This window comes from Oncorhynchus masou, chromosome 33 (genome assembly GCF_036934945.1).
Source record: "Oncorhynchus masou masou isolate Uvic2021 chromosome 33, UVic_Omas_1.1, whole genome shotgun sequence".
NCBI lineage: Eukaryota > Metazoa > Chordata > Actinopteri > Salmoniformes > Salmonidae > Oncorhynchus > Oncorhynchus masou.
In genome coordinates, this window is record NC_088244.1 from 23,332,851 (window position 1) to 23,351,992 (window position 19,142).

The window sequence follows — 19,142 nt, forward strand, 5'->3', positions numbered from 1 at the left end:
TTTGATGATCTTTCATCAGAATGTAGAATGTAGAGTCCTAGTACAAAAATAAATAGTTTTGTTCCATGATGTTCAATTCTAGTGTCCAAGTAGCAGCATTTGCTATCACTTTCAGCTCACATGCCCCAAAAATGACTTCTGGTCCAGGATAACTTTGCATGAAAACTTCCAAAAGACATATTACAGGTCGAAGAAACTGGTCAAACTAAATGCAGAATCAATCTTCAGGATGTTATAATCATATATATCCAATAACATTCCAACCGGATCATTCATTTTTATCTGGGGCTGATTGGAACAGCCGTAGCACTCAAAGAGAGATGTGTCACAACAAAATTGCATTCTCTTGCAATACCGACTACTTTCCCTCCCATTCGGTCAAAGTTCACAGCAAATGCTCCATTACACTTTCTACTGAATGAGGACATCTAGTGGAAGACGTAGGAAGTGTTTCCAGATCCATAACTTGTTGGGAAGGGAGGGGGCGATGACGTCAAAGTTGCCCCAACTTTCAGGATTTCAAAACTAGTTTGGAAGATTGCCTGCCCTGTGAGTTCTGTTATACTCACAGACATAATTCAAACGGTTTTAGAAACTTCAGAGTGTTTTCTATCCAATATTAATAATAATATGCATATATTAGCAATGTAGGACAGATTTTGATGCAGTTCACTATGGACACGGAATTCATCCAAAGTGGAAATACTGCCCCCTATCTCTAACTGGTTTTAACAACACTATCAACAAGGCAGGTCCTACAGGCCCCAGTTTTGTCGCACCTGGACTACAGTTCAGTAGTGTCGTCAGGTGCCACAAAGAGGAACTTAGGAAAATGACATTTGGCTCCGGACAGGGCAGCACGGGTGGCTCTTAAATGTACACAGAGAGCTAAAATTAATGATAAGCATGTAAATCTCTCATTGCTCAAAGTGGAGGAGAGATTGACTTCATCACTACTTGTTTTTGTAAGAACTGTTGACAAGCTGAATGCATCGAGCTGTCTGTTTAAACTACTGGCACACAGCTCGGACACCCATGCATACACCACAAGACATACCACCAGAGGTCTCTTCACAATCCCCAAGTCCTGACCAGACTATGGGAGGCACACAGTACTACATAGAGACATGACTACATGGAACTCTATTCCACATCAGGTAACTGGTGCAAGCAGTAGAATCAGATTTTAAAACCAGACAAAAAAACATCTTATGGAACATAGGGGACTGTGAAGACACACACACACACACACAGGTACAGACACACGCATACACACACACGCTAGCACACGCACTCTACACACACATATTTTGTAATGTTGTTGTATGGTGTTATTATACATTTTGTATTGAAGATATGTAGTGGTGTAATAATGTTATATGATGTACTGTTTTATATTTTGTTTTATGTGTAATGTACAGTAAGTGCCTTAATGTGTTTGGACCCCCTGAAGAGTAGCTGCTGTATTGCAGGGATCCCTAATAAATACAAATACAAAATCGTGAGAGACGAGGAAGCGGTATTCAGTGGGGACCACATTTTAACCACAAATTCTGCTGACCTCACCCCACTTCAAATCAAATATCACAACCTGGAAATCTGTAAATTTAGATTGTCACATCAATAAATAACCTTCAATTAATTATATTTTCATCTCAAATTAAGACAATTAATAAATAATACCAATAAATAAATGTACTCAAAATTGTATTTTGTCATTTATCTATGTCAAAAACATTTGTATATTGTCTAAATTTTTGGTTCCCCCTACCCAGTAAAAAAATAAACACTTGGCAACCCCACTGCAAATCCCCCTCGACCTTACTAGTGGTCACGACCCTGACTTTTAATAACACTGAGCCTTTATAGCTATCTTTTGTCATGGCTTGCTAATGAAAACCGAGGACTAATTGTTGTGCCAAGTTATAGTCTCTGTAAGGGCAGCACAGACACTCAGTCACGTCACACTGTCTACCGTGCCTGTTTTATCCTTCAACCCTCCCTGGGCGGCAGTGACCTCATCTAATTTATTCTCTGTGCCCGGCTCTGGCCATAATGAAACAGACACTCATGAAAGAACCTGAGTCATTTATGACCGGACTTTGGCCTGCCTGCCTGGCGGAATGGCCCGTCATCAACCAATCAGTGTTGCTCTGTGTCTTGGGCCAATCGGATGTGGGCTCCGTGATGAGATTAGTGCGAGGTGACACAGCTGGCGGAATAGCTCAGGTTGCCATGGCACTAATGATCCACTTAGTCCTGGAATTTGTTTTATGTTGTGTCACTGTGTCACGGATGTTAGCCACTGCATAGCTAGCCGACCCTGGCAGCCATCTTAGGGAAAAGGTCCACAAGTGCTGGTGTCCCCTTGACTCGTGTTCCTTTGACTAGTGTCCCTTTGACTGGTGTCCCCTTGACTGGTGTCCCCTTCCGCCACTCTTCCTCTGCCCTTCCTCTGCCCTCCCTTCCTCTCCCTCTACCCCTCTGTGTATTTGTGCATGTAAGCCTACAGTTGAAGTCGGAGGTTTACATACACTTAGGTTGGAGTCGTTAAAACTTGTTTTTCAACCACTCCACAAATTTCTTGTTAACAAACTATAGTTTTGGCAAGTCGGTTAGGACATCTACTTTGTGCACGACACAAGTCATTTTTCCAACAATTGTTGACAGAGAGATTATTTCACTTAAAACTCACTGTATCACAATACCAGTGGGCCAGAAGTTTACATGCACTAAGTTGACTGTGCCTTTAAACAGCTTGGAAAATTCCAGAAAATGATGTCATGGCTTTAGAAGCTGGCGAATTGACATAATTTGAGTCTATTGGAGGTGTACCTGTGGATGTATTTCAAGGCCGACCTCCACACTCAGTGCCTCTTTGCTTGACATCATGGGAAAATCAAAAGAAATCAGCCAAGACATCATAAAAAAACATTGTAGACGTCAACAAGTCTGATTCATCCTTAGGAGCAATTTCCAAACGCCTGAAGGTACCATATTCATCTGTACAAACAATAGTACGCAAGTATAAACACCACGCAGCCATCATACCGCTCAGGAAGGAGACTCATTCTGTCTCCTAGAGAATAACGTATTTTGGTGTGAAAAGTGCAAATCAATCATCGAACAAACGGGTCTTCCAAATGGACAATGACCCCAAGCATACTTCCAAAGTTGTTGCAAAATGACTTAAGGACAACAAAGTCAAGGTATTGGAGTGGCCATCACAACGCCCTGACCTCAATCCCATAGCAAACTTGTGGGCAGACTGAAAAAGCCTGTGCGAGCAAGGAGGCCTACAAACCTGACTCAGTTACACCAGCTCTGTCAGGAGGAATGGGCCAAAATTCACCCAATTTATTGTGGGAACCTGAACGTTTGGTTGTGACAGTAACCTCAACTTAACGCAATGTCAACACTCACACAACCGAACTGAAAAAAATAATTGTGAAACTTTTAAATAAAGATACTTTTTCCATATAGTTACCCAGTAAGGTTGACCCAATTAAATGCAGAAACAAGGCACTATTTGACAATTTCACGGCATATAATATTGTGTATAGTCTACCACATAGGTCAGGACTATTTACTACATGTACCATTGTTAGACCAGGGCTGATTTACTATAAATAAGAGAGGATGGCTATAGGATGGCTATAGGATGACTATAGGATGACTATAGGATGACTATATGATGACTATAGGATGGCTATAGGATGACTAAAGGATGACTATAGGATGACTATAGGATGGCTATAGGATGGCTATAGGATGACTAAAGGATGGCTATATGATGGCTATAGGATGGCTATAGAATGACTATAGGATGGCTATAGGATGACTATAGGATGGCTATAGGATAGCTATAGGATGACTATAGGATGGCTATAGGATGACTATAGGATGGCTATAAGATGACTATAGGATGGCTATAGGATGACTAAAGGATGACTATAGGATGACTATAGGATGACTATAGGATGATTAAAGGATGGCTATAGGATGACTAAAGGATGACTATAGGATGACTATAGGGTGGCTATAGGATGACTATAGGAGGGCTATAGGATGGCTATAGGATGACTATAGGATGACTATAGGATGACTATAGGATGACTATAGGATGGCTATAGGATGACTATAGGATGGCTATAGGATGACTATAGGAAGGCTATAGGATGGCTATAGGATGGCTATAGGATGGCAATGGGATGGCTATAGGATGGCTATAGGATGACTATAGGATGATTAAAGGATGGCTACAGGATGATTAAAGGATGACTATAGGATGACTATAGGATGGCTATAGGATGACTAAAGGATGACTATAGGATGACTATAGGATGGCTATAGGATGGCTATAGGATGACTAAAGGATGGCTATATGATGGCTATAGGATGGCTATAGAATGACTATAGGATGGCTATAGGATGACTATAGGATGGCTATAGGATAGCTATAGGATGACTATAGGATGGCTATAGGATGACTATAGGATGGCTATAAGATGACTATAGGATGGCTATAGGATGACTAAAGTATGACTATAGGATGACTATAGGATGACTATAGGATGATTAAAGGATGGCTATAGGATGACTAAAGGATGACTATAGGATGACTATAGGGTGGCTATAGGATGACTATAGGAGGGCTATAGGATGGCTATAGGATGACTATAGGATGACTATAGGATGACTATAGGATGACTATAGGATGGCTATAGGATGACTATAGGATGGCTATAGGATGACTATAGGAAGGCTATAGAATGGCTATAGGATGGCTATAGGATGGCAATGGGATGGCTATAGGATGGCTATAGGATGACTATAGGATGATTAAAGGATGGCTACAGGATGATTAAAGGATGACTATAGGATGACTATAGGATGGCTATAGGATGACTATAGGATGGCTATAGGATGGCTATAGGATGGCTATAGGATGACTATAGGATGACTATAGGATGGCTATATGATGACTATAGGATGACTATAGGATGATTAAAGGATGGCTATAGGATGACTAAAGGATGACTATAGGATGGCTATAGGATGACTATAGGAAGGCTATAGGATGGCTATAGGATGGCTATAGGATGGCAATGGGATGGCTATAGGATGGCTATAGGTTGACTATAGGATGGCTATAGGATGACTATAGGATGGCTATAGGATGGCTATAGGATGACTATAGGATGACTATAGGATGACTATAGGATGACTATAGGATGGCTATAGGATGGCTATAGGATGACTATAGGATGACTATAGGAAGGCTATAGGATGGCTATAGGATGGCTATAGAATGACTATAGGATGGCTATAGGATGACTATAGGATGGCTATAGGATGACTATAGGATGGCTATAAGATGACTATAGGATGGCTATAGGATGACTAAAGGATGACTATAGGATGGCTATAGGATGACTATAGGATGACTATAGGATGATTAAAGGATGGCTATAGGATGACTAAAGGATGACTATAGGATGGCTATAGGATGTCTATAGGATGACAATAGGATGACTATAGGATGACTATAGGATGACTATAGGAAGGCTATAGGATGGCTATAGAATTAATATAGGATGGCTATAGGATGACTATAGGATGGCTATAGGATGACTATAGGATGACTATAGGATGGCTAGAAGATGACTATAGGATGGCTATAGGATTGCTATAGGATGACTAAAGGATGACTATAGGATGACTATAGGATGACTATAGGATGACTATAGGATGATTAAAGGATGGCTATAGGATGACTATAGGATGGCTATAGGATGGCTATAGAATGACTATAGGATGGCTATAGGATGACTATAGGATGGCTATAGGATGACTATAGGATGGCTATAAGATGACTATAGGATGGCTATGGGATGACTAAAGGATGACTATAGGATGGCTATAGGATGGCTATAGAATGAGTGGTAAAATAGGTTTATGATGTAGTGGGCAGAGAGTGCTCATGGAACACAAGACAAAAGGAGACCCACAGGAGACCCAGCATCCCTCTCACCAGGGAGGGGTTGTCATGGCCACAGGAAGGGGTCAGGAGGTTGCCCATCAGGGCGTTCATGGGGCAGGGCAGGACAGGGGTGGGGCAGGGGGGATGGGAGCAACTTTGTGCCTGCTGTCTCACCCCTTTGTCCCTCATACCATCAGCGGGGGCTACGCCTGGCAACTGTCCTTGGCACCCTGCCAGCCCCCCTGCACACACGCACAACACACACGCATGCTCACAGACACGCACACACGTCACAGATAGCTCAGAGATGAGCAGACATATCTTACCAGGTGTGTTAAGCATTCTTAAGTATATTTGTGTGTTTGTGTTTTTGCGTAAGGAGAACTCCCATCATGTTCATGAATAGTAGAACTTACTCGTAGAAAGCACACCCTTATTCTGTAAATGTGTGTAAATTATCTTGTTTACATGTGTCCTGTAGTAGTGGAAGCTCTACTCAGGATTTATTAAAATGACACCGAAGAGAATGGCTGATGGTTTTATATGCCCGTAATCAATTGTGCTATTTTGTTACATTTTTTGGGTTGTTTGTAACTTGTTTTTTAAACTTATTTTGTGCATAATGCTGCTGCTACTGTCTCTTATGACCCAAAATAACTTCTGGACATCGGGACTGGGATTACTCACCACGGACTGGAAGAAGCTTTTTCATTTAACGAGTCAGACGGGAAAGATATACTGCTCTCCTGGGAACAGTCCTAGATCTGTTTTACGCTGCTGTTACTCTCTGTTTGTCTTATATGCATAGTCACTTTAACTATACATTCATGTACATACTACCTCAATTGGCCTGACCAACCAGTGCTTCCACACATTGGCTAACCGGGCTATCTGCATTGTGTCCCACCACCCGCCAACCCCTCTTTTTATGCTGCTGTTACTCTCTGTTTATCATATATGCATAGTCACTTTAACCATACCTACAGGTACATACTACCTCAATAAGCCTGACTAACAGGTGTCTGTATGAAACATGTAGGTATTACAGCGAGTCAATGGTTCTCTTGCTACTCTTTTTTCAAATGTCTTTTTACTGTTGTTTTATTTCTTTACTTACACCCACACACACACACTCACCCACACCTTTTTTTCCCGCACCATTGGTTAGAGCCTGTAAGTAAGCATTTCACTGTTATATTCGGCGCAAGTGACAAATAAACTTTGATTTGATTTGATCCCCGTCATTTGCGTGAAGAAAAGACAGAGGAGAAGAGGATGCAGATCAGGCTGCCTTTTGAGAATTCGTAGGTGAGCGAATAAACTCCCATTGCCATCAATTCTACTTGCTAAAATGCAATCATTGGAAAATAAAGTGGATGACCTACGATTATCCTACCAACGGGACCTTAAGAACTGTAATGTCCTATGTTTCACCGAGTCATGTCTGAACGACGAAACGGACAATATAGAGCTGGAGGGATTTTCAATGCACCGGCAGAACAGAGAAGCTACATCTGGTAAGACAAGGGGTGGGGGTGTATCTTTTTGTCAATAACAGCTGGTCCGTGATGTCTAATATTAAAGAAGTCTCGAGGTATTGCTCGCCTGAGGTAGAGCACCTAATGATAAGCTGTAGACCACACTATGTACATTATTCATAGCCGTCTATTTACCACCACAGACCGATGCTGGCACTAAGACTGCACTCAACCAACTCTATAAGGCCATAAGCAAACACGAAAATGCTCACCCAGAAGCGGCGCTCCTACTGGCCCAGGACTTTAATGCAGGCAAACTTAAATCAGTTTTACCAAATTTTACCAGCATGTCACATGTGTAACCAGAGGAAAAAAATCTCTAGACCAGCTTTACTCCACACACAGAGATGCATACAAAGCTCTCCCCCGCCCTCCATTTGGCAAATCCGACCTTAATTCTATCGTCCTGATTCTTGCTTACAAGCAAAAACTAAAGCAGGAAGTACCATTGACTCGCTCAATTCGTAAGTTGCCAGATGATGTGGATGCTACGCTACAGGACTGTTTTGCGCTAGCACAGACTGGAATATGTTCCAGGATTCATCCAATGGCATTGAGGAGTATACCACCTCAGTCAATGGCTTCATTGGTAAGTGCATCGATGACGTCGTCCTCACAGTGACCGTACGTACATATCACAACCAAAAGCCATGGATTACAGGCAACATCCGCATTGAGCTAAAGGCTAGAGCTGCCGCTTTCAATGAGCGGGAAATTAATCGGGACGCCTATAAGACGAACCACCAAACAAGCAAAGTGTCAATACAGGAGTAAGATTGATTTCTACTACACCGGCTCTGACGCTCGTCGGATGTGGCAGGGCTTGAAAACAATGACAGACTACAAAGGGAAACCCAGACACGAGCTGCCCAGTGACGCGAGCCTACCAGATGAGCTAAATGTATTTTATGCTCACTTCGAGGCAAGCAACACTGAAGCATGCACGAGAGCACCAGCTGTTCTGGATGACTGTGTGATAATGCTCTCGGAGGCCGATGTGAGCAAGACCTTTAAACAGGTCAACATTCACAAAGCCACGGGGCCAGATTATTTACCAGGACGTGTACTCAAAGCATACGCAGACCAACTGGCAAGTGTCTTCACTGACATTTTCAACCTCTCCCTGACTGAGTCTGTAATACCTACATGTTTCAAGCAGACCACCATAGTCCCTGTGCCCAAGGAAGTGAAGGTAACACACCTAAATGATTACCTCCCCATAGTACTCACGTCGGAAGCCGTGAAGTGCTTTGAAAGATCATGGCTCACATCAACAGCATCCTCCCGGATACCCTAGACCCACTCCAATTCTCATACCGCCCCACCAGATCCACAGATGGTGCAATCTCAATCACACTCTACACTGCCCTTTCACACCTGGACAAAATAAACACGTATGTGAGAAGGCTGTTCATTGACGACAGCTCAGCATTCAACACCATAGTGCCCACGAAGCTTATCACTAAACTAAGGACCCTGGGACTAAACACCTCCCTCTAGATCCTAGAGGCAACAACTTGTCTGCCACACTGATCCTCAACACCGGGGCCCCTCAGGGGTGTGTACTTAGTCCCCTCCTGTACTCGACCACGACTGCGTGGCCAAACACGACTCCAACACCATCATTAAGTTTGCTGACGACACAACAGTGGTAACGATGAGACAGGCTGTAGAGAGGAGGTCAGACAACTGGTAGTGTGGTGACAGGACTACAACCTCTCCCTCAATGTGAGTAAGACAAAGGAGCTGACCGTGGACTACAGGAAAAGGAGCTGATCGTGGACTACAGGAAAAGGAGCTGATCGTGGACTACAGGAAAAGGAGCTGATCGTGGACTACAGGAAAAGGAGCTGATCGTGGACTACAGGAAAAGGAGCTGATCGTGGACTACAGGAAAAGGAGCTGATCGTGGACTACAGGAAAAGGAGCTGATCGTGGACTACAGGAAAAGGAGCTGATCGTGGACTACAGGAAAAGGAGCTGATCGTGGACTACAGGAAAAGGAGCTGATCGTGGACTACAGGAAAAGGAGCTGATCGTGGACTACAGGAAAAGGAGCTGATCGTGGACTACAGGAAAAGGAGCTGATCGTGGACTACAGGAAAAGGAGCTGATCGTGGACTACAGGAAAAGGAGCTGATCGTGGACTACAAGAAAAGGAACAGGATCCCATTGACATCAACGAGGCTGTAGTGGAGGGGGTCCACATCCCCAACAAACTATCATGGTCCAAACACACCAAGACAGTCGTGAAGACAAAGCCTTTTCCCCCTCAGGAGACTGACAGGATTTTTCAAAAAGTAATTCAGCTGCACCATCGAGAGCATCCTGACTGGTTGCATCACCGCCTGGTATGGCAACCCCTCGACATCTGACCGTAAGGCGCTACAGAGGGTAGTGCGTATGGCCCAGTACATCACTGGGGCCAAGCTTGCAATAATACGTGGTGTAAGAGGAATGCCCATAAAATTGTAAGACTCCAGTCACCCAAGTCATAAACGGTTTTCTCTGCTACCGCACGGCAAGCACTAACGGAGCGCCAAATCTAGGACCAAAAGGCTCCTTAAAAGCTTATACCCCAAAGCCATAAGACTGCTGAACAATTAATCAAATAACCCCTGCATATAGCCTCGTTATTGTTATGTGATTGTGTTACTTTTCATAATTTTAACTTTAGTTTATTTGGTAAATATTTTCATAACTCTTCTTGAACTGCACTGTTGGTTAAGGTTTTGTAAGTAAACGTTTCACGGTAAGGTCTACACTTGTGGTATTTCTGCCCGTGTGACACAAAGTTAGATCTGATTTGATACCTGCATATGACTGCTGTAGGTTATCTATTCATCTTCCCTGTATGAGTGTATGGGATGTGCCAGTCTACCATGTATGTGTGCAGTGATCTGTATCTAAATTCAGATGCCATCTGACTCGTAGACAGAGGGTTGTGTCATGGCTTGTGGTTCCCTTCTATCTGTCCCGGTAGATGTGTTTATATGGGCTTCATGTGTGTACAGCATGTACGAATGGTGTAAATATGAGTACTGGATGGCTAAGATGTCAAATGGAGAACTCCCGCTCTGCCTCTTTAACTTCCCTTACACACACCAGCACATTACCCCGCCCCTTTCTTTTCCCCTCCCCTCGTCTTACCTCCCACCTTTTCCTCGCTCACACCCCCCTCCCTCTCTCTCTTTGTGTTCTTGAATTCCGTCCATTATTCCTGCTCTTACTCTGAGTCCTTGTGCTTCCTCTGTTCCTCTGTATAGTGGAGAGACTGTATGGTGGAGTTGTGTGCTTTCCTGAGTGGACCGAAGTGCTTGCTATAGCAGCTGACTGGTATACTGACTCTGTCTTCATTTCACCTCCTCACCCACCAGCCCTGTCTGCTTTGACTAACTGACTCACTGGATTTCCCCCAGATGTGATGCTCCTGTCTTGTATTGTTCCCCCCTGAGGCTGTACACCTAGTGTTTCAGAGAGGACTCTACCTTTACTGCTCTGTGGATTCTACTAAAGGATTTGTATCCTACCTCTGGGGTTTGTGCAGTTTTAGTGCAGTATGTCAGACAAAGTGAGTGTGGGGGTATGTGTAAATGTCTGTGAAGATGTGTATGTAGCTGCTATGTGTGAGTGGGTAAATTAGTGTGTAAAAGTGTGTGTGCATCTCGAGGAACAAAAGGAAAATAATAGTTTTTGTTCCTGGAATAGATAGATGGAATAGACAGATGGATACCTTGTTGGGCAGTAATAGTGTTGAGGAGGTATCCATGGGACACTGTGCGCTTCGGACCATGACTGGGTCAGGTGGACACTGAGAGGGAACGCTGTTGCCTTGGATGCAGAAGGAGAGGTGAGTTCCTTTGGGGGCATTTAGGGATTTTGGACTTTTGGGATTTTGGACTTCTTCCACTCACACAGCTGAAGTCAGTTACTCTCTCAGTGTGTCCAAACTGATCCAAATGGCTGGGAACCAGGTACCAACCAGGCACCAGCTGAGCCCCAGCCTTTCTGCCTCTCTGCCCACAGCCTCCCAACCTCTCTCCCCCTGCCTCCCTGCCTCTCTCCCCCTGCCTCCCTGCCCCCAGCCTCCCTGCCTCTCTCCCCCTGCCTCCCTGCCCCCAGCCTCCCTGCCTCTCTCCCCCTGCCTCCCTGCCCCCAGCCTCCCTGCCTCTCTCCCCCTGCCTCCCTGCCCCCAGCCTCCCTGCCTCTCTCCCCCTGCCTCCCTGCCCCCAGCCTCCCTGCCTCTCTCCCCCTGCCTCCCTGCCCCCAGCCTCCCTGCCTCTCTCCCCCTGCCTCCCTGCCCCCAGCCTCCCTGCCTCTCTCCCCCTGCCTCCCTGCCCCCAGCCTCCCTGCCTCTCTCCCCCTGCCTCTCTGGCCCCAGCCTCCCTGCCTCTCTCCCCCTGCCTCCCTGCCCCCAGCCTCCCTGCCTCTCTCCCCCAGCCTCCCTGCCTCTCTCCCCCTGCCTCCCTGCCTCTCTCCCCCTGCCTCCCTGCCCCCAGCCTCCCTGCCTCTCTCCCCCTGCCTCCCTGCCTCTCTCCCCCTGCCTCCCTGCCTCTCTGCCCCCAGCCTCCCTGCCTCTCTCCCCCTGCCTCCCTGCCTCTCTCCCCCTGCCTCCCGGCCTCTCTGCCCCCAGCCTCCCTGCCTCTCTCCCCCTGCCTCCCTGCCTCTCTGCCCCCAGCCTCCCTGCCTCTCTCCCCCTGCCTCCCTGCCTCTCTGCCCCCAGCCTCCCTGCCTCTCTGCCCCCAGCCTCCCTGCCTCTCTGCCCCCAGCCTCCCTGCCTCTCTCCCCCTGCCTCCCTGCCTCTCTCCCCCTGCCTCCCTGCCTCTCTGCCCCCAGCCTCCCTGCCTCTCTCCCCCTGCCTCCCTGCCTCTCTGCCCCCAGCCTCCCTGCCTCTCTCCCCCTGCCTCCCTGCCTCTCCCCTCAGGGCTTATACAAGGGCAAAGACCACCTGCCGTCAGGCTCTCTGTGTCTCTCACCCCTCTAAACCTGTTCATGTGACTGCAGCTGTGTCCTTTTCCATACTTTATAATCCTCCTTTGCTTTTATTCTCTCTGTTGGCTTTTGGTCGGAGGCCAGTCAGTCTTTCCCCCAAGAACAATTGTCTCCTTTCTCCCTCTCGCTCCTTTTCTCCGTTCCCCCTCTTCTCCCTTCGCATAGCGTAGACAGCCGGGCTGAAATAGTCTCATGACACACTGCAACTCCAGTAATTGTGTTCTCCTCACTCCCGGCTCTCTCTTCTCTATTGTATTTTGTCACACCTCTCATTGTGTTGGGCCACAGGTTGTTGGTATTGATTTGGAATTCATACCCCTCTCACCTTACTTTTTCTCCGACCCTATAGCCTGAAGGAGGGACTTCGACATTGTCTTTTCTTTTTTCTACAGTATTTACATGTCACTCTCTCTCCTTCCCTCTCACACTCTCTCTCCTTCCCTCTCACACTCTCTCTCCTTCCCTCTCACACTCTCTCTCCTTCCCTCTCACACTCTCTCTCCTTCCCTCTCACACTCTCTCTCCTTCCCTCTCACACTCTCTCTCCTTCCCTCTCACACTCTCTCTCCTTCCCTCTCACACTCTCTCCTTCCCTCTCACACTCTCTCTCCATCCCTCTCACACTCTCTCTCCTTCCCTCTCACACTCTCTCTCCTTCCCTCTCACACTCTCTCTCCTTCCCTCTCACACTCTCTCTCCATCCCTCTCACACTCTCTCTCCTTCCCTCTCACACTCTCTCTCCTTCCCTCTCACACTCTCTCCTTCCCTCTCACACTCTCTCTCCTTCCCTCTCACACTCTCTCTCCTTCCCTCTCACACTCTCTCCATCCCTCTCACACTCTCTCTCCTTCCCTCTCACACTCTCTCTCTTTCCCTCTCACACTCTCTCTCCTTCCCTCTCACACTCTCTCTCCATCCCTCTCACACTCTCTCTCCATCCCTCTCACACTCTCTCTCCTTCCCTCTCACACTCTCTCTCCATCCCTCACACTCTCTCTCCTTCCCTCTCACACTCTCTCTCCATCCCTCACACTCTCTCTCCTTCCCTCTCACACTCACTCTCCTTCCCTCTCACACTCTCTCTCCATCCCTCTCACACACTCTCTCCTTCCCTCTCACACTCTCTCTCCTTCCCTCTCACACTCTCTCTCCTTCCCTCTTACACTCTCTCTCCATCCCTCTCACACTCTTGGCTAATGAAGCTGAAATAAAGTGTCAGGCGTCCAATGGTTTTATTAAGATGCATTATGGTGCTTGTGGGGAGGCTCAGAGCTCAGTGAGGATGGGTTGTAGTGCTTTGAGGGGCTGACAATAGTACCCTTCAACTGACGGGAGCTTAAGGAGACATGGGGGACAATGGGACCTGGCCTTTATATCTCAGGACAGGAGCTGCTGACAACCCAACTCTCTCTCTCTCTCTCTCTCTCTCTCTCTCTCTCTCTCTCTCTCTCTCTCTCTCTCTCTCTCTCTCTCTCTCTCTCTCTCTGTGTGTGTGCTAGTGTGTGTTTTAGTTTAGACCCTACGCTCCTTCCACTGATGCTCTCTGCAGTCTACTCATTAACATGTAAGGTGCCTCTCCTTTTAACAAATGAATGGGCAATGTTTCTGCTATGGCAGATTTTCTGTGGTAAATCTATATAAAAGCGTGTTGGACCGGTAAAGATAGGTTCCCTGCATAACTTACACATAGCTGATTGTGAGTAGTGTTCTCTGTGTCGGAGTTAATGTGGCACTTCTGGTCCCTCACTGTTCTGTTCTGCTCTGGGAGCTGGGACTTTATGATGGCCCTGCTGTCTTAACACCTCAGTAGGCCCATTATTCATGCTCTGCCGTGCCAAGACCATACACTGACTCCTGCACTGATATAGGACTGTGAGCTGGGACTCAGATATAGAACTGTGAGTTGGGACTCAGATATATATATATGTGAGCTGGGACTCAGATATAGAACTGTGAGCTGGGACCAAATATATAGAACTGTGAGCTGGGACTCAGATATAAATCTGTGAGCTGGGACTCAGATATAGATCTGTGAGTTGGGACCCAGATATAGATCTGTGAGCTGGGACTCAGATATAGAACTGTGAGCTGGGACCCAGATATAGATCTGTGAGTTGGGACCCAGATATAGATCTGTGAGCTGGGACTCAGATATAGAACTGTGAGCTGGGTGTTACGGTTTTCTAGGTGTGAAGGAGAGTCGGACCAAAATGCAGCGTGTAGATTACGATCCATGTTTAATGAACTGAAGAAACACTAATCAAAATACAAACACTACAAAACAATGAACGTAACGAAAACTGAAACAGCCTAATACTGGTGCAAACTAATACACTACAGACAAAAGGACACTAAGGACATAAGGACAATCACCCACAAAACACTCAAAGAATATGGCTGCCTAAATATGGTTCCCAATCAGAGACAACGATAAACACCTGCCTCTGATTGAGAACCACTTCAGACAGCCATAGACTAAGCTAGAACACCCCACTAAGCTACAATCCCAATACAAAACACACCACATACAAAAACCCATGCCACACCCTGGCCTGACCAAATAAATGAAGAAAAACACAAAAATACTTGTGTGACACTGGGACTCAAATATAGATCTGTGACCTGGGACTCAGATATATATTTGTGAGCTGGGACTCAGATATAGAACTGTGAGCTGGGACCAAATATATAGAACTGTGAGCTGGGACTCAGATATAGATCTGTGAGCTGGGACTCAGATATAGAACTGTGAGCTGGGACCAAATATATAGAACTGTGAGCTGGGACTCAGATATAGATCTGTGAGCTGGGACTCAGATATAGAACTGTGAGCTGGGACTCAGATATAGAACTGTGAGCTGGGACTCAGATATAGATCTGTGAGCTGGGACTCAGATATAGAACTGTGAGCTGGGACTCAGATATAGAACTGTGAGCTGGGACTCAGATATAGAACTGTGAGCTGGGACTCAGATATAGAACTGTGAGCTGGGACTCAGATATAGAACTGTGAGCTGGGACTCAGATATAGAACACTTATTTTTAGTGCCCAGATTTTAGGCTAAGGACTATGTTTTCGGTTGTGCAGGTATGTTGCGAAGGTCAGTAATATTTCTGCCTCCCTACTCTAAACCATACCACACACACACACACACACACACACACACACACACACACACACACACACACACACACACACACACACACACACACACACACACACACACACACACACACACACACATCAGCGGATAGACTGTGATGCTTTTGTGGGTTAGAGAGCCTGTGGATACATGAACTAGACCTAGACATCTGGCTCTCCATCCCTCCCAGCTCTCACATTTAAATGGTCTGTACTGGGACCACACTACCTCCCTACTGTGTAAGCCCAGCCTAATGGGGTCCTGACAGAGGGTACCACTCTAACAGACAGTCGCAGGTAGAGGCAGAGGCAGAGAGGCAGTGATTTAGAGCAGAGTTCAGGGCCACATTAGCCCATCTGAGGACTTCAATATGTCCTGGCTGCTGGTGACGAGCCCTGGGGGAACTGGATATGGGGAAGAGCAACAGATGACTGTGTGCTGGAAGCATGAGGCCACCGACCGTCCATCTCCCTCTCTTCTGTTTTAATATCCCCACTGACCAATAGACACACTGAGCTCCTCAACACTGCACGCTATTGAGTTTCCTAACCCCTCTCTCTCTCTCTTTCTCTCTCTCTCTCTCTCTCTCTGAGCCACTTCCGCACTCCTCATAGAGAGGAAGAGAGGGGGATGGAGAGAGAGAATGAGACAGATAGGAGAAAGACAGAGGAGAGAGACACAGCTGCACTTCCTAACCTCCTGCCCAATGTATGACCATATTAGAAAGACATATTTCCCTCAGATTACACAGATCCACAAAGAATTCAAAAATAAATCCACTTTTGATAAACTCCCATATCTACTGGGTGAAATTCCACAGTGTGCCATCACAGCAGCAAGATTTGTGACCTGTTGCCACAAGAAAAGGGCAACCAGTGAATAACAAACACCATTGTAAATACAACCCATATTTATGCTTATTTATTTTCCCTTGTGTACTTTAACCATTTGTACATTGTTACAACACTGGATATATATATAATATGACATTTGTAATGTCTTTGTTGTTTTGAAACTTCTGTATGTGTAATGTGTAATGTTTACTGTTCATTTTTATTGTTTATTTCACATTTGCATATTATCTACCTCACTTGCTTTGGCAATGTTAACACATGTTTCCCATGCCAATAAAGCCCCTTGAATTGAATTGACACAGAGACAGAGACAAATAGGAGAAAGACAGAGGGGATAGAGAGAGAGAGACAGATAGGAGAAAGTCAGAGGGGATAGAGAGAGAGAGACAGATAGGAGAAAGGCAGAGGGGATAGAGAGAGAGACAGATAGGAGAAAGTCAGAGGGGATAGAGAGAGAGAGACAGATAGGAGAAAGACAGAGGGGATAGAGAGAGAGAGACAGATAGGAGAAAGACAGAGGGGATAGAGAGAGAGAGACAGATAGGAGAAAGTCAGAGGGGATAGAGAGAGAGAGACAGATAGGAGAAAGTCAGAGGGGATAGAGAGAGAGAGACAGATAGGAGAAAGACAGAGGGGATAGAGAGAGAGAGACATATAGGAGAAAGACAGAGGGGATAGAGAGAGAGAGACAGATAGGAGAAAGACAGAGGGGATAGAGAGAGAGACAGATAGGAGAAAGACAGAGGGGATAGAGAGAGAGACAGATAGGAGAAAGACAGAGGGGATAGAGAGAGAGAGACAGATAGGAGAAAGACAGAGGGGATAGAGAGAGAGAGACAGATAGGAGAAAGACAGAGGGGATAGAGAGAGAGACAGATAGGAGAAAGACAGAGGGGATAGAGAGAGAGAGACAGATAGGAGAAAGACAGAGGGGATAGAGAGAGAGACAGATAGGAGAAAGACAGAGGGGATAGAGAGAGAGACAGATAGGAGAAAGACAGAGGGGACAGAGAGACAGAAACAGATAGGAGAAAGACAGAGGGGATAGAGAGAGAGACAGATAGGAGAAAGACAGAGGGGATAGAGAGAGAGACAGATAGGAGAAAGACAGAGCGGATAGAGAGAGAGACAGAGACAGATAGGAGAAAGACAGAGGGGATAGAGAGAGAGAGAGAGACAGATAGGAGAAAGACAGAGGTAATAGAGAGAGAAACAGAGACAGATAGGAGAAAGACAGAGGGGATAGAGAGACAGACAGATAGGAGAAAGACAGGGGGATAAAGAGAGAGACAGAGACAGATAGGAGAAAGACAGAGGGGATAGAGAGAGAGAGAGAGAGAGAGAGAGAGAGAGAGAGAGAGAGATAGGAGAAAGACAGAGGGGATAGGGAAACAAAGACAGATTATTGTTTATTTCACATTTGCATATTATCTACCTCACTTGCTTTGGCAATGTTAACACATGTTTCCCATGCCAATAAAGCCCCTTGAATTGAATTGACACAGAGACAGAGACAAATAGGAGAAAGACAGAGGGGATAGAGAGAGAGACAGATAGGAGAAAGTCAGAGGGGATAGAGAGAGAGAGAGAGATAGGAGAAAGACAGAGGGGAGAAAGACAGAGGGGATAGAGAGAGAGACAGATAGGAGAAAGTCAGAGGGGATAGAGAGAGAGACAGATAGGAGAAAGACAGAGGGGATAGAGAGAGAGACAGATAGGAGAAAGACAGAGGGGATAGAGAGAGAGACAGATAGGAGAAAGTCAGAGGGGATATAGAGAGAGACAGATAGGAGAAAGACAGAGGGGATAGAGAGAGAGACAGATAGGAGAAAGACAGAGGGGAGAAAGACAGAGGGGATAGAGAGAGAGACAGATAGGAGAAAGTCAGAGGGGATAGAGAGAGAGACAGATAGGAGAAAGACAGAGGGGAGAAAGACAGAGGGGATAGAGAGAGAGAGACAGATAGGAGAAAGGCAGAGGGGATAGAGAGAGAGACAGATAGGAGAAAGTCAGAGGGGATAGAGAGAGAGACAGATAGGAGAAAGACAGAGGGGATAGAGAGAGAGACAGATAGGAGAAAGACAGAGGGGATAGAGAGAGAGAGACAGATAGGAGAAAGGCAGAGGGGATAGAGAGAGAGACAGATAGGAGAAAGTCAGAGGGGATAGAGAGAGAGACAGATAGGAGAAAGACAGAGGGGATAGAGAGAGAGAGACAGATAGGAGAAAGGCAGAGGGGATAGAGAGAGAGACAGATAGGAGAAAGTCAGAGGGGATAGAGAGAGAGACAGATAGGAGAAAGACAGAGGGGATAGAGAGAGAGACAGATAGGAGAAAGACAGAGGGGATAGAGACAGAGACAGATAGGAGAAAGACAGAGGGGACAGAGAGACAGAAACAGATAGGAGAAAGACAGAGGGGATAGAGAGAGAGACAGATAGGAGAAAGACAGAGGGGATAGAGAGACAGACACAGATAGGAGAAAGACAGAGGGGATAGAGAGGGAGACATATAGGAGAAAGACAGAGTGGATAGAGAGAGAGACAGATAGGAGAAAGACAGAGCGGATAGAGAGAGAGACAGAGACAGATAGGAGAAAGACAGAGGGGATAGAGAGAGAGAGAGAGACAGA

The 19,142-nt window shown here is 46.0% G+C and overlaps 1 protein-coding gene across 2 annotated transcripts in view; it reads left to right on the plus strand.

The window, feature by feature from the left end:
* The window catches only part of LOC135528058 (semaphorin-3B-like), a 98,686-nt gene that overhangs the window by 45,457 nt on the left and 34,087 nt on the right, over positions 1–19,142 (plus strand). Inside the window, exon 1 of one of the 2 annotated variants that reach the window (XM_064956828.1) lies at positions 10,770–11,371. The exons of the other annotated variant lie outside the window; for it this stretch is intronic. The gene's annotated coding sequence lies outside the window, so the exon portion shown is untranslated. Of the gene's footprint in view, positions 1–10,769; positions 11,372–19,142 lie in introns of those variants that run through there. 2 annotated transcript variants of the gene reach the window in all.